Genomic DNA, 22497 nt, shown 5'->3' on the forward strand with positions numbered 1-22497 from the left:
GCAATGGCCGCAGGAGGCTTTCCAAAAGGCCCCATAAAAGTCAGCTGTGAAAGGGCAACATCTGACTTTTGAAGGAAGGGCATATGCTTCCTGCCAGTGCCAGGCGTGTCACTCAGGCTCTCAGTAAACACAAAAGAGGGCCCCTGAAGCATGCACAGTAAAGCTGCTTTTCCGCATGATGCAGCAGCCCTTTTAAGTGTTTACTCCCCTGAATTTGTGTTTACTGAGAGCCCACTGCAAGGTTCAGGGGCCACCAAGGAAGGTCTGCTGGGCCACTGGCGGCCCTCAGGCCATTCTTTGTGTACTATGGGCCTATAGTTACAAAGGTGTAGCTTTAGTCACAATATTGAGTTAAAAATATTGGAACATAGAAATATTGGAAAAATATTGTTCTATAGAATATCATTGTCAAGAACATAGTTTTTTTAATTAAATAATATTGTTTTACAGAATTTAATTTTTTGTATACTTTTTAGTAATATAGTTGTAATAAATAATTGCTTTTTAAATTATTCGAATTCGTTTTAGTTAATATGTTAATGTAATGTGTTAGTATTGTTGGTATATTTGTTATTCTTTTTTTAAACTATAGTTTGCATTCGTAAGTGATTTAATATGTTTCTTAAATGTTATTACTAATTTGGAATATAGTTATTGATGGGTGTGTAGGGGGATAGGTGGAATGTTTTAAATTTGAAATATTCACATCATATTACTAATTTGTTTTTTAATTGATTATTAATTAATTATGTACATTTTGTAAATGTTATATTTTATTTTGAATTTCACTGTGTAATGTTTGTATTGTCCCATTGATTTTCGTATGTATGTATTTTAATCTTTATATATTATATGTTCATTACACATGTGTTTTTTAAATGGTGGTAAATGTACCCCTTCTGAAATCAAACACTTACTGCCTACTGTTGCTTGGAGTGAAGAGTGAATAGTAAATGTAAAGCCTTCGAAGTCCAATGCTTTCCCTACTTTTGCTTAGACTGTAATGGGAATAGTAAATCTATCTCCGCCAATGCCCAACACTTTCTGTTTTGTTGCTTTGATTGGAGTGGTAATAGTAAATCCCAACCGAAGTCCAAGCTTTTCCTACTGTTGCTAAGCCAGCAGTGGAAATAGTAAATGTTCAGAATAAGCTTCAAGTATGGATCGAGGAAAATAATATCTTGTCTCCATACCAAGCAGGGTTCCGACCCCTGACAAGCTCTATTGACCAGGTTTTTTACTTTATTGCCCTGTACTGGAGGAATGTCACCTTAAAAAATGGCCCTCTATATGCTGTCTTTGTGGACCTAAAGTCAGCTTTCGACTTGGTCCCCAGGGACAAGCTCTGGAAAGTTTAAGTCGATGCAGGGATAAGCCAAGAACTTCTCACCCTCATTGTACGATTGCATGAAAACAACTATGCTAAAATTAGATGGGGGTCAGAGGGAGAAGTAACCGAGTCTTTCTTGGTAGAGCGCGGGGTGAGGCAAGGTTGCGTTCTAGCACCAACATTATTCTCGATATACATAAATGGCATAGTAGACTTTTTGAATATGTCCCCCTCTGATGCCCCAAAAATAGCTGGTTCGCGTGTTCCCGTCCTTATGTTTGCGGACGACACGCTTATATTATCACGCACACCAAGCGGTCTCCAAAAGGCGGTAAACGCATTTGGGGAGTTCTGTGACTTGCGAGGTTTCGAATTAAATACCAGCAAGATAAAGTTTATGTGCATGAACTCCCGGTCACTATTTAAAGGGGCAATCACCTATAAAGGCACCCCCCTTGAACGGGTAGATGCTTTTACCTACTTAGGAATAACACTTCAGGGGAACTTAAAATGGAATACACACATAGACACTGCAGTACTAAAGTTTAGTCAAATAGCAGGAGCATTACTATCAAAACATAGAGCTTCTCTAACTAAACCGGTAAACTGTGTGCTTGAGATCTACCAAATGAAAGTTATTAGTGCCAGTTTATACGGTTCTGAACTATGGGGATTTAGCAACCTAGAAAATCTGTCCACAGCGGAAAATAGGTTCCTTAGGAGACTGGTAGGGGTGCCGCAAAGTACGCCAACCATTCCATTAAAATTAGACCTTGGAAGGAAAAATATTGTGGACCTAGCAAGGTTGCGCCCATTGTTATATTGGAGACGGCTAATGGTGACCCCGGAGTTAGCTCATTATGCCTCAGCATTGACAGATGTTGATTCGTTTGATCATTTTCATAAAATAGCTTGGTTGAAAGAATTACGAGGGGTATTGTCAGAGCTAAAACTAGACCACCTATGGGGTAATCCTGATGTGTCTTGCTTCCCCTCAAAGACCAAGCTAAAACAGATGTATTGGGAGATGGTGAATCTTAGAACTTTTGCCAACGGAACTAACTGTTCGCTGTCGAGACGCTTCATGGACCTAAAAATTTCTCCTTTGTGTGAAGCATATTGGGACCTGATTGAGAAGCCCCATGACAGGAAACTGTATTTCCAATTTAGAGTTGGATCTCTCCCAGTAAATGTGTTTAAAAAGAAATGGTCTATATCCTGGGATGAGCACTGTTACCATTGTAAAGACAAAGTTGAGCATGTCTCCCATATATTGCTTTGTTGTCCTTTATATGCAAAGCCACGGCATAAATGGATAAGACCTGTCTGCCTCAATATGGGGACGCGTAACCACGCAGCAGCACTTAGAATTCTGGAGACTGATTGTTCTCCATTATTCGCAATCGCGGTTGCAAAGTTCTTGTCCTGGGCATGGGCGATTCGAAAACGCATTTTATTAGGAAAAACGCCGTGATGCATTGATGATTATATTTAAAAAAAAGTTTTTATTTGTGAATAAAGGTCAATGTTGGTCTTAATAATGTTTAATAGCTTACTATATTCGACATGTAATTGTTTAATTCTTGTATTAAATCTTGTGTATGTAGATTAGTATTTATTGTATAGTGTTAGGGTGGAAATGCTTTTATGACTGATGTCGAATAAAGCTTTGAAATTGAAATTGTAAATGTAACCCCTCCGAAGTCCAATGCTTTCCTGAGTATTGCTTAGACTGGAGTCAAATTAATAAATGTAATCCCTTCGAAGTCCAACTCTTTCCCTTCTTTTGCTTAGACTGGAATGGGAATAGCAAATCTAACTCCTCTGAAGCCTAACACTTCCTCTACTGTTGTTTAGACAGACTGGAGTGGAAATAATAAATCTAAGCTCTCCAAAGCCAATGCTTTGCCTACTGTGGTTGAGATTGGAGTGGGAATAGTAAATCTAGCCCCTCCGAAGTCCAACTCTTTCCATACTGTTGCTTAGACTGGAGTGGGAATAGTAAATGTCCCATTGTTTCCTTAATATTGGTGAAATAGAATTTGCATTATTACTGCTTTATTTTTACACTCAATATTGTTTGGTTTTACTTTCACATTTTTTCTAATGTTTATAATATTTATATTTGTGAAATTAGTTAATATATTGTTTTCTTGAATTGTTTATATTTCTGTTGTTTTTCGCTTGTATATTATATATATGTGTGTGTGTTAATATATATGTTACTATATGCCTAAATTTAAAATATTTAAATTTATACAATGTAAACTAATATCATACTATATATAAATATATTCTTATATAAACACTCACTCTCATACAGATGTGTGCATTTATATAAATATATATTTATATATTCTATGAAAAATCATTAGAATCCATTTACTTTACATTATATTCCTTTACGTATTAAAATAATTAACATTTACTACTTTACAACACGTTGAAGGAATCTGTTACGTAATTGTTGAAATAAATACAAATGCAATATGATGAAAATAATATGTAATGCAACAGGCAAATGTATTCATTTGATTGTGCAGATACCCTAAATGAAGTGAACTGTTTGTCAATATCGTGCATAACTATCTTTGGGAGCAATTGAAAGCAGCCAGGGTTCTCTGGGACAGTGCTCCTCGTGCGTTAAACCAGTGCCTTAACAGCAATATTGAAGAATGTCAGAGGATTTTGTTAAGGAGTGGCAAGCCTTGGCAGAACTTATCTTTAGACCCTGTAGGGGTGGCACTGCGAGTAACGCCCCACATAACGAGCAACAAGCAAAACAGAAATGTGTTGGAGAAACTGCAGTGCCAAGACACCTTTCTGGTGTACGTGCACTCAATAAATTAACATTGACAAGAAGGTTAATCGCTGGTTGGAGGCGACTCACTGCAGAAGTACTTAGAGGTCAGATGCATTCCTCGTGGATTACACATCTTCATTATACCCCCCACTTTACCGAACACCAATGAACAATCACTCAACGAGTGGGCAGAGAATATGAACATATGTTGCCATGGAATGCTCAAAATACTCAGTAGGCATGCATGAGAGGAGCATAAAAAACTGGTGGACCTAATCAATAAATTGATAGCAGAGATAAAGGATGAATCAGACCCAGAGTGGGTAACAAGTACCTTAAAAAAAGTTGATGAACGCATCCATATCTATGAAAATGAGATCATAGAATGAAAACATCATAAATTCCAATGCAACAAGAATGAATATGAATCAGGAACAATCCTGAATTTACGAAAAAAAAATTACAATGTCTGTTGACCAACGAAAACACCCTGCAATCCATGGAAAGGAGGGCAGGGGATCTTACTACTGATGTCAGCTCTGATTTAGATTTGAGCGAGGATTTGATCCCAGTACAAAAGAGTAAGATTCATTTTTCTGAGGGCTGTCTGCTCTTCAAAAAATACAACATACAGTCCTTCAAAAGCTCACAACAAAAAGGCAGAGCCAGAGAAACAAAAAAAAATAATGGAGGAAAACACAATAAAAACCACCATGGGAGCACATGGGAAAGGATGCAAAAAGCAGTGATAGATGACATGTAAACAGTTTACCAATTGACAGTAATAAATCTTTCCTCTCAAGAACTGACTGGCACTGAGGGATAGGCTTTGAAACTGAGACTTTCCTTTTGCCCTGATGTTTCAGATAACTATGCTCAAATGCGGGTGAACTTGTTTAAATTTGCCCAAAGATTGAAATTGTATAAGGTATATGCATTAAGGAAGAAAAAATACAAGTTTCTGGAGAGAGGCATACCAACTGTTGAGCGATCTAACTTGTTAATTGATAACATTGAAATTGTGAATTCTCTTTATGATCTCAGCAACCAAACTGGTGCAAATGTGGCTAGTGATGTATGTGATCCCTTTCATCCTACACCTGTGATGGATTTATCCAGAGAGTATGGGATACACAGAGGTTTAACTGTAGAGACCAAGTTCAAACAACCATCCAAATATATACCACAAACTGCTGCAAATATGTAGCAAGGGGCTCAAAACAAATAGCTTGAGTATAAAGTCAGTGAGAGACTCTGCTAACACAACAAAGAGATGTCAGTACAATTATTAAACGTTCTGATAAAGGTGGGAACGTGGTTCATATGTCAAGGAAGAACTATGTCAAAGAGGCAAAAAGACAACTGTGTGGCACGTTATTCTACAAGAGAATTGACAAAGCAAAATATGTGAATCTCCCACTGAGATACTCTGAGATACTCAGAACATCTGAAGGAATGGCACAATAACCACTTAATTAACTTGGACGAAATACAGTTCCTGAAAAAAGAGCTGGATTGACCCCTCCTGGACGACCTATAGAGTTGCTAGAAAAACAGTCTTTTGGAGAATACCTCCATTTGCATTGACCATTTTCTTTTTCCATTTGTTGTAACTTAACACCATATGTAAGGGAAATTAAAGATTTTATAGGGATCGAAGCATGCAAGCATTTCTTGCGAACCCGGGGACCAATCTCATTGAACATACACATATGCCACTGCAAATAATAAATATCTGTCTGTCAGAGAATGTTTTAGAACAATTTTGTTGAACAAGTCTAAGGCACAGCTAAGGGTACCTAGTTCACCCCCAGTTATGCCAGTCTGGTGATGGGCTGGTGGGATGAGCAGGTGCCTTGGGGCATGAACCTGCAACAGTGTTCGGACAAGGCAGCTATTTGACTACAATACATTGATGATGCATCTGGAGTAGCCAAAAGGATGAATTAAAACAATTTATTGGGGCTCCTAATCAGAATAACTTGATCCTATGTTTCACCATGCACTACAGCTGGGACGCTGTTGATTTCTTAGATCTCAAACTAGATGCTAATAGTAAAACCCTGGTGACAGAAATGTTCAAGATGGCCACAACAGGGAATTCAATTCTGCATGCATTGATTAGCCACCTGTCTAACTTTAGATAGAGTATTCCATTCAGTGAGTTCTTCCATGCCAAGTGGAACTGCAGCTCAGAAGAGAGCTATTTTAGGACCAAGAGCGAGATACTTAAAAGATTCAAACATGGGGTACTCCAAAAAGGCTTTGGTACTAGCCTGTATACGTGTAGATAATTGAATAGGGAGGAGGTTTTATTTAGGCCCACTACTTTAAGAACCACTAATGAGAATGAACCCAATTCCTATATCACCAAATTTGCACATAAATCATACAAACTCAATCAGATACTGAGGAATAGATGGGATATTCTATCACATGATCCCATTTTGAAGAGTAAAGTTGGCATACATCCCTCTGTGATTTTCCAAAGGAACTAATCTTTTAAAGACCTATTAGTTCAACAGTAAAAACCGGCCCAGAAAACCATAATATAGGCCCACAAAGTGCTAAAAAAACAGCCCAAACACTGATCTGTGGGACCAGCCCACCGGGCACTGCCTGACTTCCCTACAGGCCAACCTGGCCCTGGCTCGAACTGTGCACTCTCGGTGAAGAAGCAGAGAAATATGGCAGTGCTGTAACCAAGGTTTTAAGAGCTCCATGAAATACGTTAAAAGAGATACATATGAGGGCAACAGCCAGGGTCAAACCGGATGCATGTCATAGAAGATCAGTACTGCATCTGGGGACCAAAACACTGACACTCCCAAAATATACAGAATGTGAACATGTAACTAATGGACATGGTCTATAATAGCCTGTTTCAATTTCATTATGTCTGTTTTGTCATTTACAATCTACTGACAGGAGATTTCAAAATGTAAATGCAGTCATGGGTGTAGGAATTGTGGGGGGTTTACTCCCCCAGATATTGCAGGGGGGACAAGGGTGGGGGGACGAGGTGACAAAAGAATTTCCCCTCCCCATTCTGTGCTTTGCAGGGCCATTAGCGCGGAAATACTACATGTAATGGCCCTGAACTTGACCTGTAACCTGCCTTCAAGTACCTGTGATCAGGAGTGCAACACCCATAGGGCTATAGGCTTTAGCCCAACCTTCTTTCCCCCCCTCTCCCCTTGTGTGTCTCAGTTCGGGCTGCTGCAGCTTGAGCTGATGTGACCTCGGCTTGGTACGTGTCTGGAGTCTTATCTCTGCCACATCCAAAGTTTTCTCAGGTCTTTAAAAGGTTTTTTACATCCCTTTGGAACTGGTTAAGGAGGATGTGCTTGTTATGTTCACTGGTTCCAGTACCCCCTATGGTCCACACTCTGCCTATTCCTCACATATGTATTTTATTTTTCCTGCCACAGTGGGAGAATGCATTTAGTGAAAAAGTATCTCACGAGTAGGGATGCTGCCTTTCCAAAAGAAAAATACTGACCCGTGAATAAAATGGTATGTGTTCATTCGTAACATGACTTTTCGGTCTGTGTTTCCTTTTTTTTAATGAAACTTAAACTGTAATTATTAGTCATGGATCATTAATGCAGCCCTAGAACACATTTAAAAGTGCTTTATATTTGTATTTGCTGTTTGAAATATGCACGGATAAGTCCTAAGAATGCCGGCTTTAGGTGATTTTGCTTAATTTTTCACTGACTGGGACATCAAAATACCAGTGGTAACAGTAGAAATCCAATCAGCTGGTAACCCTAATCAGGATAGTCAATTTGTTGCAGGAGCAGCACATTATTTATTTCCTCCACCTTCGATCCCTGATTGATGCCATATTAGCAATAGTTTAACATATCGGAAGCTCTATGCCAGCCGTCAGTACAATTCTGTATTACTCTGGGTGTCTGGGTAAAATTCCTGAATTCTGACAACTCAATCCTCATTCTCATTATTCACCCTTCACTTTCACGCTCACCCTGCACTCACAGCGATAACACTGCTCACAATGCACTTACGCTATTCACCCTCCTCCTACCCTGCATTCACACAAGCACACCGCTCATCCTTCACACACATGACACTCCACTCACTTGTTACTTTCACTTCTCACCCTATACTCACAGCGATCACACATGTACTTCCTTGATCATCAGGCAGAATTCAGGCAACAATACAAATGTCTGAGTTTTGTCTAGTGTTTTGTCTAGTGGAAGTTTTAGCTCATTGTAAAGTAGTGCGGAGACTTAATGTGTCTGCTGCAAAGAACGTGTACCATGCAGATCACAGAACTGAGTGTGAGTGAACTATGACTAGCACTATAAAAAAATCTACATGGTTTTTCAGATTTGGCATAATTACTTTGTGAATGTAAATAACGCCTCAGCCAGGATCATATTAGACATCCCGCGCAACGAACACATCTCTGGTCACCTGAAAGACCTTCACTGGCTACCCGTCAACAAGAGAATCACTTTCCGACTTCTGACCCACGCACACAAGGCACTCTACGACATCGGACCAGAATGCCTCAACTCACGACTGTCCTTCTACACCCCCTCCCGCCAACTACGTTCTTCCAGCCAAGCCCTCGCCACTGTACCTCGCATCAACAAGACCACCATGGGAGGCAGATCCTTCTCATACCTGGCTGCTAAAACATGGAACTCACTCCCCACTTACCTTCGCCTTACCCAGAACCACCTAGCATTCAGAAAGCAACTTAAAACGTGGATATTTGACAAGTAATCCTCCTCCCCTTCCTAAGCGCCTTGAGACCCTCTGGGTATGTAGTGCGCTATATAAATTCTCTGACTTGACTTGACTTGACTCTCTATACCCATCATATAAGAATAATAAAAAACGATCCCACTTTCTGAAAGATTGTACAAACAAGTCCCTTTGAATTATCAGTTCCTTAAGTGCTCTTTAAGTAACCCAAAAGATATCCACGAAACTAGTAAACCACCACACTCGAAGAAAAAGATAATATAAACTTAAGGAGAAGACTCAGCAATTTTCAGGTTTAATAATACTGAATGGAACTTAAACTTTGAAATTCACACATATCTCCTAAACGAGTATGTATACCAGAAGCACAAAGTTTACTACAACATGAGCAGACCATGCGTTAGGACTTCTGTGCACTTCACCCAACTCTTCCCACATTGGTCACATTACAAGCACACACATCTCTGCCCAAACATACTGGTCCAGCTATATTATTCCTGGACAGTGGCCTAACGAATCATTAATGTCAATTGTGCACTTGCAAATGTCAGATATGACAATATGACATAACATTTACTCCAGGGATGGATAGGATAATGTGCATTATCAGGCTGTCATAGGGAGCAAAGAATGCTTTTTTTTGTTGGTACTTTTATTGGGGGGAGGGGGAGGGAGCTGTGTGTTTGTTGGGCTTGGGTTCCTTTACAGGGAAACATATTTCCAAATGGAGCAACAGAAGACATCATTACATGTAATAATGTGCTTTTATATCTCCATCAGGTGGGGATTCCTTATACAGTGAAGTTACAGTTATAAATATTCTTGGAAAATTACAAACGCTGTTCCTGACTAAAAAATTGTGCTGATGCAGAACTGTAGACCTGTTTTCAAGACATTGCCCTCTCTGAAGTGTATAACCACCATAACTTAGAAGTGGTTTCCTTTCCCTGTTTTCGAGATTCAGCTCATGCCTTATGGATGTGTTTCAGAGGGTTCAATGTCTTTAAAAAAAGATCAACACTATGCTCTGCAATGGCACACAAGTTCATGCCATACCTCCAAATGTTGCAGCTTTCTTGAAGTACTCATCTAACACTCTAAGAATGAAAACGTCCACAATTATTTCCTAAGATAGAAGGAATCATACTGGACCTCATTTTTGACTTTTCCCCATAGATTGTGTGACTAAAATCCATAGACAATTTCAGAAGGAAGCACCTACCATAGGACGGTGAATATTTTCAAATGTATTGTTGCCATTTCGCAGTCCAGTGGCATAGCTAGCCACTTTGCCACCTGTGGTGGATCCTGCTTTTGCAACCCGTGGCAGACTTAAGAGTAGGGGGGGGGGGTTTGCTGGTGATATTCCTGCAATTGCAGTGAAGAGTGGGGGCGAGCCGTCTAACCCCCTGCTACACCCCTGTCACTGTCTTTTTAACATTGCACATAAGCAGTGCCACGTTGTAACATTTTTTATTTTATTTTTTATGTAATGCAATTTTATATATCGCAAACTTTCCCCAAAGGTGTCAGAGCACTTTACGAAAGAACCAGGTAAGTTACAAAAGTACACAAGATAGCCTAAACATGCTAACAAGTTACATGTATACAGTTAGAGGTACATAGGATAGGCTGAACATGCTAAAAAGTTAAATATATGCAGTTACAACGCTAACAAGTTGCATATTTATATTTTAATACATGTAAAAGGTGTCAGTGTTAGGTTAGAACAGGAGTAAAATACATATTAACAAAGTTGACCTCAAATGAATTTCAGGTAAAATACAAAAGGTACACAATATAGACTAAACACCCTAACAAATTACATATTTACAGTTACATATACACAAGATAGGCTGATCACGCTAACAAGCTATAAATATGTAGTAACAACGCTAACAGGTTGCATATTTATATTGTAAAAATATGAAAGGTGACAGCGTTATGTTGAAACAGGAGTAAAATACATATTTACACAGTTGTGAGTGCTAGATGGTCGTAGTGGTCAAGAAATAGGTTGAGTTATTCCAGGAAGTGTCTTTGGAGGAGGAGAGCTTTAAGATCTATTTTGAAGGTCCGGAAAGAGGTGGTGGTTCAGAGGGATGGAGGAACCCAGATTCTGGTTGCATTAACAGAGAAGGATTGAGCCATAAATATTTCCCTTTTAAAGGTAGGAGGTTCGAGCAGTAAGTTTTCAGCATTGCGTGAAGGTCTAGAGCCTCCTGAGATTTTGAGTTTATTAGTCATATATCGTGGGGAGCAGGTGTGCAGGCCTTTGTGGGTGACAGAGGCAGTCTTGTAAATTGACCTTGCTTCGATAGGAATCCAGTGAAGAGACAACAGTATGGTTGAGATGTGCTCATTTCTTTTGGCCCCATATACAAAGGGAGCTGCTGGGTGAGAATGGATTTTAGAGGGGAAAGGTGGGATTTTGGGAGGCCAGTAAGTAGAGAGTTGCAGTAGTCCAATCTGGAAAGAACCAATGATTGGACCAAGGTTTTTACGTCTTGTTCAGGAAAAAAGCGCTGAAACCCCAGAGAAGGCGCAGTTGGTAACGTGCATACATTTTCTACAATAAATAATCTCTTCATTTTTGCACCCAATGTTTGATGTCCTATTTTTATCATTTTCTAAATGATAAGTATTATATGAAACAGCGAATAGTCATTACACCCCACACTTTGCACCAGTTTGCACGTGAAACATCTTAAATGCAGTGGAAAACAGAATCTGAAATTTGTAATGAACAAGCACTGTCATACAAGGTAACATAAGCAAACAAACGTGAGAATGTGCTTTTTAATGCTACACACCGGAAGCAAGTGTTTTAAATTACGAATGAATACGCAAGGAAAATGGAAATGGAATTACTGAACCCAAAAGCTATTTTTATTTTGTTCGTCTTCCTTCAAAAAACTGATTTGGGGAAGTGAATTGCTTTAACAGCTAGGCACTGGCAGCCTGGTGGATTAAATGAGTCACTTACGTAATTACCATTCACAGTACAATTATGCCACATTGGCCATTACGCTCCTGCTGGCATAACATCTAGCAACTTCTCTGAAGACTGCATTACTAATACTGATCATAAATGCAAGCTACACGCATGTACAGCACAAAATGACATGAGCAAAACACCATAAGAGCATTCCAAGCTATCGTGGACGCCATCATCGATATCAAATAAGCAATAATACATGTGCTACTTTTAAAACCATACTTTTCTTGGCTAACCAATTATTCGGTGAACCGAGCAGGAAATTATTTTGAAATAAAGCGTGTCCATGTGTGACTGAGTAGAGTACTATAGCATGCTGACATCCAAAAAACTGCAATGTTTACTTTTCACACTTCAAAGGTATGTGTACGGTGCTATGTATCACAACTGGTAACTTGCAAAAATGTGGTCAGAAGAAATTGTGTGAGCGATTTAAATAAATTAAAGAGTAACATCTACTGCAAGGTGTGAAGTCAGGAAAGCTATAATTGTTGGCTCATCTACCAAGAATTATTGACCGTATTTCAAGAAAATGTGAATTTATTGGGACCCACTAAATAACTTTCAAGACCGACAAATGCGTGGCAGCGGGTGGTTATGCCGCCTGTGGAAAAGGACGTGTCACGTGGGGCCATCCCAACAATTATCTTTCAAGCTCAGCAGCACTTAAACCTCTTGCATTACTTATATTTATACTCTGTTTAGCTGCTGAAAAAGAGAGCTGTTACGAATGCGTCATTAGTCTATACACTCTACCCGCCCCGGCACATGTTCAAGATTTGCATTGAATCTGCTTTCTTTAACGATTTTTTTTTTCTCACTATGACAGCACCTCCCCCGAGGCTTGAGAAAGCTCAAATGGCAGCTTGTTTATTTTAATAAATACATTTTTGAAAATAAGAGTGAGCAATTTGGTAGGTTGTTACACAACGATATTGTAAAACATTAAAGCAAACTGAAAAATGGATATAATCAGTGTTCCCATTGTCACCATTTCACAAAACAGGAGCATAGTTTTACACTTCCTGATCTAGCTTCTTATCCTAACTTTCCGAATGTGAAGAAGTTCACTCTCATTTTGAGACTGACCAGTGAGACCAAGCTTCATGTCCCAGTTACTTTCTGATGATGTGATGAAGGCTGTTATGGCAACTATCATCACCAGGAGATTAGATGACTCAGCAGTTACATTGACCTCCCAAATTGCGATATTATATAGTAAGATTACAACTGCTTTAGAATGCAGCGGGCCAGTGCGATTCAATGCCCCTCGCAGATAACACACCTTACCTCTTCTCAAACGGCTCAAGTAGTTCTCAGTGAAGCAGTGTATTCAGTTAAAGATGTTCTGCTTCGTTTTTAATGCTTTGCAAAGGTTGGCCCCGGATTTCTTTTTTTGTGTTTGAACGCTTTATTGAAGAGTAATAATGATAAACAACAATAAGACATCAGCAAAAAGAGATAAAACATGTAACAACCCTCTTCTGAAGTAATAACATTGCTAATGTCGTAACAAAGAAATAAAAGCATTTTATGGGAGTTTTAAGACAATAGGGAAGGGGGAAAGGGATGAGAGGTAATGCTATAACAGAATAATATTATAGAGAATAACGGCAAATAAATAAATGGTACAAGCAACAATACAAAATATACAGTATATGAAAGTGTTTCAATATAGGAAAACAGCAAACAATATCAAATGAACAAGAAGGAGAGAGCATAAATCCTTCAAGGGGGTTTAAAATTTTCTGAATTGATATGAAAAGGCTTCTTTAGGACTACTTGGTCTAGGTATGTGGTAAGTGGCAAGCAGTAAAGATCAACATTACGACTTGGTTTACAGGAAGAGGCAAAGGCAACATCAAGCCTATGAAAATGACATAAAGAGTTCCACCAACCTTGTATGGAAATACTCGTAAGGGATTGCCAATTAGAAGAAATGTGCTGGAATGCAAGTGCAAGCATAAGATCATAAAGGCCATGTGAGTGTGGAGGCAGATCTAAAGAATCTGATAGGCTGCCCAGAAAAAGAAGATTCATTGAGTATGGAATGGAAAGTGTGAAAATGCGAGAAATATAAGACCAAGCTTTTTTCCAGAAAGCAGATACAGCAGGACAGAGGAAGAAGAGATGTATAAGATCAGCATTGGAAGTACCACAAGTCCAGCATTTAGAGTCAGAAGAGGATGTGAAGCGAGATAAGGTAAAGACTATGATATAGAAAAAATAAGGAATGAGTAAGAGAGGCAGAACGAGAAACTTTCAAGATTTTGGATCAGAGCTTATCCCAGAGAGCAATGGACCAAGTACAATCCAAATTCATTTCCCAAGAAAGCTCCAATTTAGTCTTGACACGATCTGGGTTAGTAGAGGAAAATAATTTATAAATAAGAGACGCTTTTGAAAGGGTAGAGATTACTGCAAGGAGAGGAGGTGGGGGGTTAGTGAAGTCGAGGAAGGGAGAGAATAATAACGGTCAAGAATTATTCCCATAAGAATAGTAAATTTCTGTAGAAAAGAGCGAGGACAGCGGAACTGAAGCTGAAATTGGGGAAAAGAGCGAGGTGAAACGCCATCAAAGAGATGATTAACCCACATGATACCTTTTAGCCTCCAAGACATCCAACAAATGGGTCTGTTATTTAAAAGAATAAGTGAATTATACCAAATGGGTGTCCGTAGAAATGAGTCTTGCTAAACGTCCGATGAAAAGATCAAAGGCTTTAGAAGAGAAGAAGTGTATTTAAATAAAGGAAAAGAAGTATAGGGAGATTTGGTGGAAAAGCGTAATACCTCCCCAAAGGAAAAGGGAAATAAAAAAGTTTGTTCAATGCAGAGCCAAACATGAGAAAAAGGGGAAGGTTCTGACGAAAGCCATCGTGATGCTTGACATAGAGAGAAGGATTTAAGATATAAACGAAAATCTGGAAAATTGACGCCACCATTCGATCTAGCTTTGCGAAGAGCTACAAGAGAAATTCTAGATTTTTTATTTTTCCAAAGGAATTTTGAGAGAGAAAAATCAATATGTTTGAAATACAGGGCAGGAACATGAACAGGTAACATTGAAAAGATATAAATAAGAATAGGAGCAAACATCATTTTAATAGAGTCAAGACGACCCCACCAGGAGAGAAAAAGGGGATTCCAGGAAGAAAACAATTGATCAATTCGAGACAAAACTGCGGACATATTTATTTTAGTGGTAGAGGAAATAGAGTTGGAAAACCAAATACCAAGATATTTGATCTTTGTGCTGTTCCAGGCAAAGCCAGTCGAAGAAAAAAGATGAGGAAGACAAGTTTTAGTCAAAGGAAGAATTTATGTTTTATCAGAGTTAATCTTATATCCTGAGACTAGGGAGAACGCGTCAAATTCAGATATTAAAGGGGAGATAGACAATTCTAGTTTGGAGATACACAAAAGGATATTGTCTGCATATGCAGAAAGTTTTAGTTGATTGTCACCATAGGGGAAACCAGAGATGGAAGTATTGTTACGGATGAAGGATAGGAATGGTTCAAGAGCTAAGACAAAAAGAGGCGGGGAAAGAGGGCAGCCTTGAAGGGTGAAGGATGAGGAAAGTTGACCATTCACGAGAACTGAGGCCTTGGGCGCAGAGTATAACAAAGATATGAGAGAAATAAATTTGGGACCAAAGCCATGCCATCGTAGTGAAGCAAACAAAAAATACCAATCAACTCAATTGAAGGCCTTCTCCTCATCCACAGAGATAGCGGCCAAAGGAATGGAGAAAGATGAGGCCTTATTCAAGACAATAGGAAAGCCTAGAATTGTCGGAGGTAAGACTACCCTTAACATAACCGCACTGCTCCTTACCAATAAGATGAGGCATAAATGGGTCCAAACGTAAAGCAATGAATTTTGCAAAGAGCTTATAATATACAATAACTAATGAAATTGGACGCTCATTTTTACAAAATTTGGGATCACGACCATATTTTGGGATAAGGCAAATGGTGGCATCCTGAAAGGAACCATCCGCTTTACCAGAAGAATAAAAAGGCCCAGGATTTCTTGACCCCAGTTTCCAAGCTAATTATCAGCCAATATCTCTATTACCATTTGTACCAAGGTAAAAGAAAACATAGTTAATTTTCAGCCGTCTTCTTTATAGGAAACAACAGGATACATGATCAGCACTGGCCATATTTGGTTGCCGCATGGAATTCACACTTTGTTAACTCTGGCATTAGATCTTATAAATACCCTTCCCTACTAATCTTTCCATCACTTTCGACACTGACTTCTGTACATTTCTCATTCAATGCTCAGTTGAGACCGGCTCAATGGAACTTGTGCAGAAAAGTCAGCTGAAGCTTCCTGGAGCCTAAAAGTATAGCAAAAGGCACTGGGTAGGCTTACCTCTACAAAGTAGGGGAGACATATTTTTAAATAATTTTCTAAAATACAGCAGGTTAGATTCCACACGCAAATAAATCCAACTTGTTATTCAGCTGGTGGAAGACAGTATTGAACCAACTGTTGTGTTCTATCTAGGACCCCGATCAATATTGTGACCTTATGCCCCTATACAGATTTAATCAATAGATATCCCTATAATGGCATAAACGATCAGAGCCATATTTCAGTAACTCGTCTCTGCAGCTCATTACAGTACATGACACAGCAGAAGCCACTTCCTTAGATTCCTAGATAACACACCGAGTTCTTTCAACAGATTAAACCCCTAGCAACCTGGGAAAGCCCTGCTTGCTTTGTTTTGATTAGTAATAGAACTCTTGCAAGCACTGAAGAACGACCAGTCCTCAGTGACATCTTTATTGACGTCTTATGTCCAAAAACATACGTCAAACTCGGCACCTTTCAGGTATAAATAATACCAACGTTGCCTTAAGCACACGCGATGGTGGTGGTGAAAACAGGAGCAGAACAGCTGTCCCTTGCAGAGCCCAGCAGATGCGAGAAGCCCACGGACGCTGCCCCTCCTCCTCCTTGACGTGCTGAGAAAGACGCTGTCTTTTCTCCTGCAGAGAAAATCCACCTCCGGCGTTTGATGTTTGATGTTTTTTGGTTTTTGTATAGCGCACATACACTCCATGGAGCATCTTGGCGCTGCTGATTTCGCTGCAAAGATGAAATATTTGGGGGTGGTAGCTGAGCTTTAGATGTCCTTAGATTAGGGTCTTACATTTTGCATCAGATAATCCGTAAATCCATGTTTTTAGAAGTTTTTTATAGATTTTTTCTGATGGTGATGCTCTAAGTTTAGCTGGAAGGGCATTCCAGGCCTTGGCGCCTAGGACTGCTAGGGATTTGCCACCCTTGGTGGTCAGTCGAAACTTGGGTATGGTCATTAGATTAGCAGTAGCTGATCTAAGTTCCCTATTTGGGAGGTATCTGTGAAATTTGGTTGACAGATATTTGGGTCCGCACTTATGAAAGCCTCTGTATGTGATCAGAAGGACTTTGAATAGTATCCGTTTTTGGATGGGGAGAGAGTGCAACGCATTCAGAGCAGCTGATGCGGATGATCTCCTAGGCCATCTTAAGACAAGCCGGGCCTCCGCATTTTGAATCATTTGCAGTTTTTGCAGGGTAGATTTAGCCGCTCCTGCGTACAAACTGTTGCAGTAATCGATTCTCGTTGTTATGAGAGCGATTGCAACCGTATGGCGTGCGGCCAGTGGGAGGTAATCAAAAAAATTTCTGAGGCCCTTGATTATGTTGAAACAGACACCGGCCACTTCTTTGGATTGCTGTTTAAAGGACAGCATATCGTCAACTTTTATACCTAAGTTGCGTGTAGCACTGATGGTATTGGGGGGGGCTTCTGCGTCTGATGGCCAGCATGTGCGAGGGGAAAAGATGTTATTTTTCCCGAAGGGCAGGATCTCTGTTTTCGCAGAGTTGCACTTAAGATGGTTATTGTGCATCCATCCAAAAGTCGCAGTTAGGCAGTCTTTCAGTATCTGTTCGGCCTTTCCTGTATCTTCATCTAAGACCAGGACCAGTTGGGTATCGTCTGCATATGCAACCGTGGTTACATTATGCGTGGCAATTAGGTTGATCAGGGGTGCCATGTACAGATTGAACAAGGTTGGGCTCAAGCTAGAGCCCTGGGGCACCCCTGACCTAACCTCCTTTTCCTCTGAGTAGAAGTGTCCCAATTTGGTTATTTGTTTTCTGTGGAGCAGAAAATTTGTGAACCATTTCAACACGGTGCCCTCAATGCCTGCCTCAGCTAGGCGATGTAGTAAAATGGTGTGGGACACCGTGTCGAATGCTGCAGATAAATCCAGGAGAATCAGGACTGCCTTCTTCCCCTGGTCAAGAGCAGCTCTAATGGTTTCTGTCGTTGACAGGAGTGCTGTTTCTGTAGAGTGATTGGCTCTGAAACCTGCCTGGTTTGGGTGTAGTATATTATTTGTTTCCAGAAATGATGCAAGTTGTTTATTTACCAGGGTTTCGGCACATTTACATAATGCGGGGAGTTGTGAGATGGGTCTCAGATTAGTTAGGACGGAAGGATCGTGTAGTGGTTTTTTTTGTAGGGGTTTTACTATCGCCATCTTCCATGTGCTGGGGATTTCCCCCGACTGGAGTGAGGCGTTTATGATGGAATTGATCATGGGGTTGACCTCATTTTTGCCCGGAGGGCAGGGAGCAAGTGGTGATCCTGATTTAATTTTTGACATAGTATGGGATGTCTCATGCAGATCGATTGTATTAAAAGAATTCCATCTAATTTTATCTGGGCTGGTTTCCTCAGCTAGATTGTCGGTGTTTTCAATCACTTCAGGAAAGTGTTTTATGATGTTAACTATTTTCTGTTCAAAATAATCTGCGATTTCATTGCAGAAACTCTGTGATGGAGGTATTTCCTGTGACAAAAACCCTGGGTCTCGGAAGCTCTTTACCACATGAAAGATCTCTTTTTGGTTATTCTGAGATGTATCTATTTTGTTAGTGAAATAGTTTATTTTATTTTGTTTGATTTGAGCATGATATTTTCGTCTGGCTGTTTTATACTTATCTTGGCCCTCTTTTTTATAATATTTACGCCATGTACGTTCAAGCTTGCGTACTGCGCGTAGTGTCTCTTTGATGTCTTTAGTATACCAGGGGGCAGAGACTTTCCGTTGTTTAGGTTTTGATTTGGTTGCTCCTCCCGAGGTTATTTTTTCCCCTATTGTTCTCATCCATTTTTCATAGTTGAGATTATCAGAAAACACATTCTCAGTGGTCAAAGGTTTATTTTCTTTAACCCATATGGGTAGATCCGGATGTTCGATTATTTTTGTCCAACAGGGAGTTGGTTTCTGAGGTCTAGGTCCATTTGGTTGGGTTCTGTTGGCTTCCCTTGTTGTAAGGTAAAATGGTATAAAACTATGGTCAGTCCACGTCTGAGGCAAAGGGGTAGATACCTTGATAGTCTCAAGGTTAGAGCAGACGCAGTCTAAGGTATGGCCCGCTATGTGTGTGGGATCTTTCGTGAGAATCTTTAGGCCAAGCACCTGCATGATATCTTTAAAGCATTGTGCATTTGGGTCTGTCATATTATCAAGGTGAATGTTTATGTCTCCCAGTAGAGTGAAGTTAGCTGCTTTAAGTGTCAAAGCAGTAATTACCTCCCCCATGCTATTCAGAAAATTGTCCATTGGTCCTGGGGGGCGGTAGATTAATGCTCCAGAGAACATGAAGGAGTCATGGGCCTGTATATTGAAGGCTAAACTTTCTGCACCTTTAATATTCTGTAACTCGGAAATGCTGCATGTGAGTGTCTCACGGTGTATTATAGCAATTCCCCCTCCTCTATGTATCGGTCTGTCGAGTCTTTGTATGTTATAACCAGGTGGTAATGCGCAGGTAATATCAGGATTTGACCATTCTCTTAACCATGTCTCTGTGATCATAAAGCAATCCAGATTGTTCTCTGCGAGTAGGTCATATATGTGCAGGGCGTTTTTGCACATGGAACGTGCATTTATTAGTCCACCTGTAATAGTTTAATATATACTTTTAGGGGAGGTCTTAACATAGGGTTGTAATGTGAGTTTACACTTCAAACATGTAATAGGTCCTTGCCATTTAGCAACCTCTATGAAATGGTTGCATTGTTTAGCGGTGTAGTTAAGAGACAGAAGTTTATCTCTGGTTACCTGTTCAGATGGCATTTTGAGCAGGTACAGAAGCCCCCAGCCCGTCCTTGGCGCAGACGGGCTGGACTTTGGCTCGACTTCGGCGCACTTCCGGCGCGCCCGCAGATCGCGTCCGCTGCGCGGATGGATCACCGTATGGAAAGTCTAGAGCGCTGGGGCAGTGACTACGCCCAATATGTCTGCCAAGAATGCTGCCTCTCACTCAGCACCTTAGTCGGCTGGGTGTGGGGCGATTCTAGCGTGTTTGGCTGTCTGAGTACAGCGTTTCTCAAAGGACAGTGCTCCTTGTGAAATTACAAACACATGTAGCGGCGCAAATTATATTTTTAAAATAAAACGAGCAGTTTTAAAAACGGGCAAAAAATTCTAAATGAAAGCGCTTTGCAGCTCAATGCTAACCCCCGGCTTCCGCCTCAGGGGAGTGAAGTTGCAGTGGATCTCGTGAGCAGAATCTAATCTCTGCTTTTATACACGAGGCTGGAAAGTCTAGAGCGCTGGGGCAGTGACTACGCCCAATATGTCTGCCAAGAATGCTGCCTCTCACTCAGCACCTTAGTCGGCTGGGTGTAGGGCGATTCTAGCGTGTTTGGCTGTCTGAGTACAGCGTTTCTCAAAGGACAGTGCTCCTTGTGAAATTACAAACACATGTAGCGGCGCAAATTATATTTTTAAAATAAAATGAGCAGTTTTAAAAACGGGCAAACAATTCTAAATGAAAGCGCTTTGCAGCTCAATGCTAACCCCCGGCTTCCGCCTCAGGGGAGTGAAGTTGCAGTGGATCTCGTGAGCAGAATCTAATCTCTGCTTTTATACACGAGGCTGGAAAGTCTAGAGCGCTGGGGCAGTGACTACGCCCAATATGTCTGCCAAGAATGCTGCCTCTCACTCAGCACCTTAGTCGGCTGGGTGTGGGGCGATTCTAGCGTGTTTGGCTGTCTGAGTACAGCGTTTCTCAAAGGACAGTGCTCCTTGTGAAATTACAAACACATGTAGCGGCGCAAATTATATTTTTAAAAATAAAATGAGCAGTTTTAAAAACGGGCAAACAATTCTAAATGAAAGCGCTTTGCAGCTCAATGCTAACCCCCGGCTTCCGCCTCAGGGGAGTGAAGTTGCCCTTGCGGGTGACTGGAATATCGAGTCCTGAGAGGAGATACCAGACCTCCAACATTCTATTTCAGAGGTACGGTGCTGACTAGACCCTTAGAGAGAATTCTTGAAGCAAACCCTTGGCAAAACCAACTTAACTTAAACTGCTACTTACTTACTCCCTCCCAAGTATTAGGCTTAGGTCAGGTACACTGGGGTAGGCGTAGTTAGAAGCACCAGTTGAGGACGTTAGCCAAATGTATATATAAATGTATATATTTTACTCATTTTAACTATCATATGGCTAAGAAACCATATCAATGCTTTTACATGATTATTTTGCAATACTCCTTTTACTGTACGCACTTTTTATAATAACAAGTCTTGCAATTGTGGCAATACATTTCTCTTGCATGAGAAGGAAGACTGTTCAATAAATAATATCTTTTATTGAAAACGCCCGTCTCTCTATTCTCTGCATCCAGGTGAAAGTAATTCCTGCACAACTGACTGAGTGAAATAGCTGTCTATTGTTCACACGACTCTAGAGATTGACTCTTATTCTGAGGAGCAAAGTTGTCATGTTAATGCGGTTGTTGGAAAACTGAATCCCTTCTTGTCTGAGCCAGGGAAGCTGATCACTTCCTATTCAGTCAAGAAAGTTTCCAGTGACCTCTGAGCTAGCTGGTACACACCCAATTAAGTTTAACATAGTCAGTAGAGACCTAGAAGGCCGCACTTCTACGTCTACACTGCTGTTTATGTTATTCCAATACGCAGGGCCTATAGGGAAAATAGGAACTACACTACACAACAATCCTTCCCAAAGGCAGGAGATGATTGATGGAATAAGAATGCATTGTAACTTAATACAGTCAGCGCAGAATTACTAGTTGTAGGCGATCCTACCCACATTTGGTTTTAACTTTGGAATCACTGCTTTGTGGGTGATGAACCTGCACTAGTAGATTTGAAAACCATAATTGTATTTTCTTGTACTCTTAAAAAATGTCCCTATTTTACCCGTGATTTTTCCATAGCCATAGTTTTGGCATCCATGATATCACCCCTGAACTATGGCAAGTACCTCTTTATTGAGAACTTTTTCCAGAACTGGAATACTTATGTGGAAGCAGGAAGGCATTCATTCCCAACCTAACCATGGTGCGGTCCCCACAAAATTCATTATAGCAATCAAGAACAAGATGGGGGAAGGGATTAGGAAGCAGATGCAAACGAGGAGATCCTGCCAGCCTTGGAAGATGGTTAGAACCAGAGAATGAGTGCTATAACTCTTATATACTTCAGAATTAGATGAAGAAAAGCAAGCCAGCGATAGAAACAAGTAACTGTAATTATCACACATGACTTTCAATATTAATCTCAACAT

Source organism: Lissotriton vulgaris, chromosome 3_1, assembly GCF_964263255.1.
Source record: "Lissotriton vulgaris chromosome 3_1, aLisVul1.2, whole genome shotgun sequence".
Lineage (NCBI taxonomy): Eukaryota > Metazoa > Chordata > Amphibia > Caudata > Salamandridae > Lissotriton > Lissotriton vulgaris.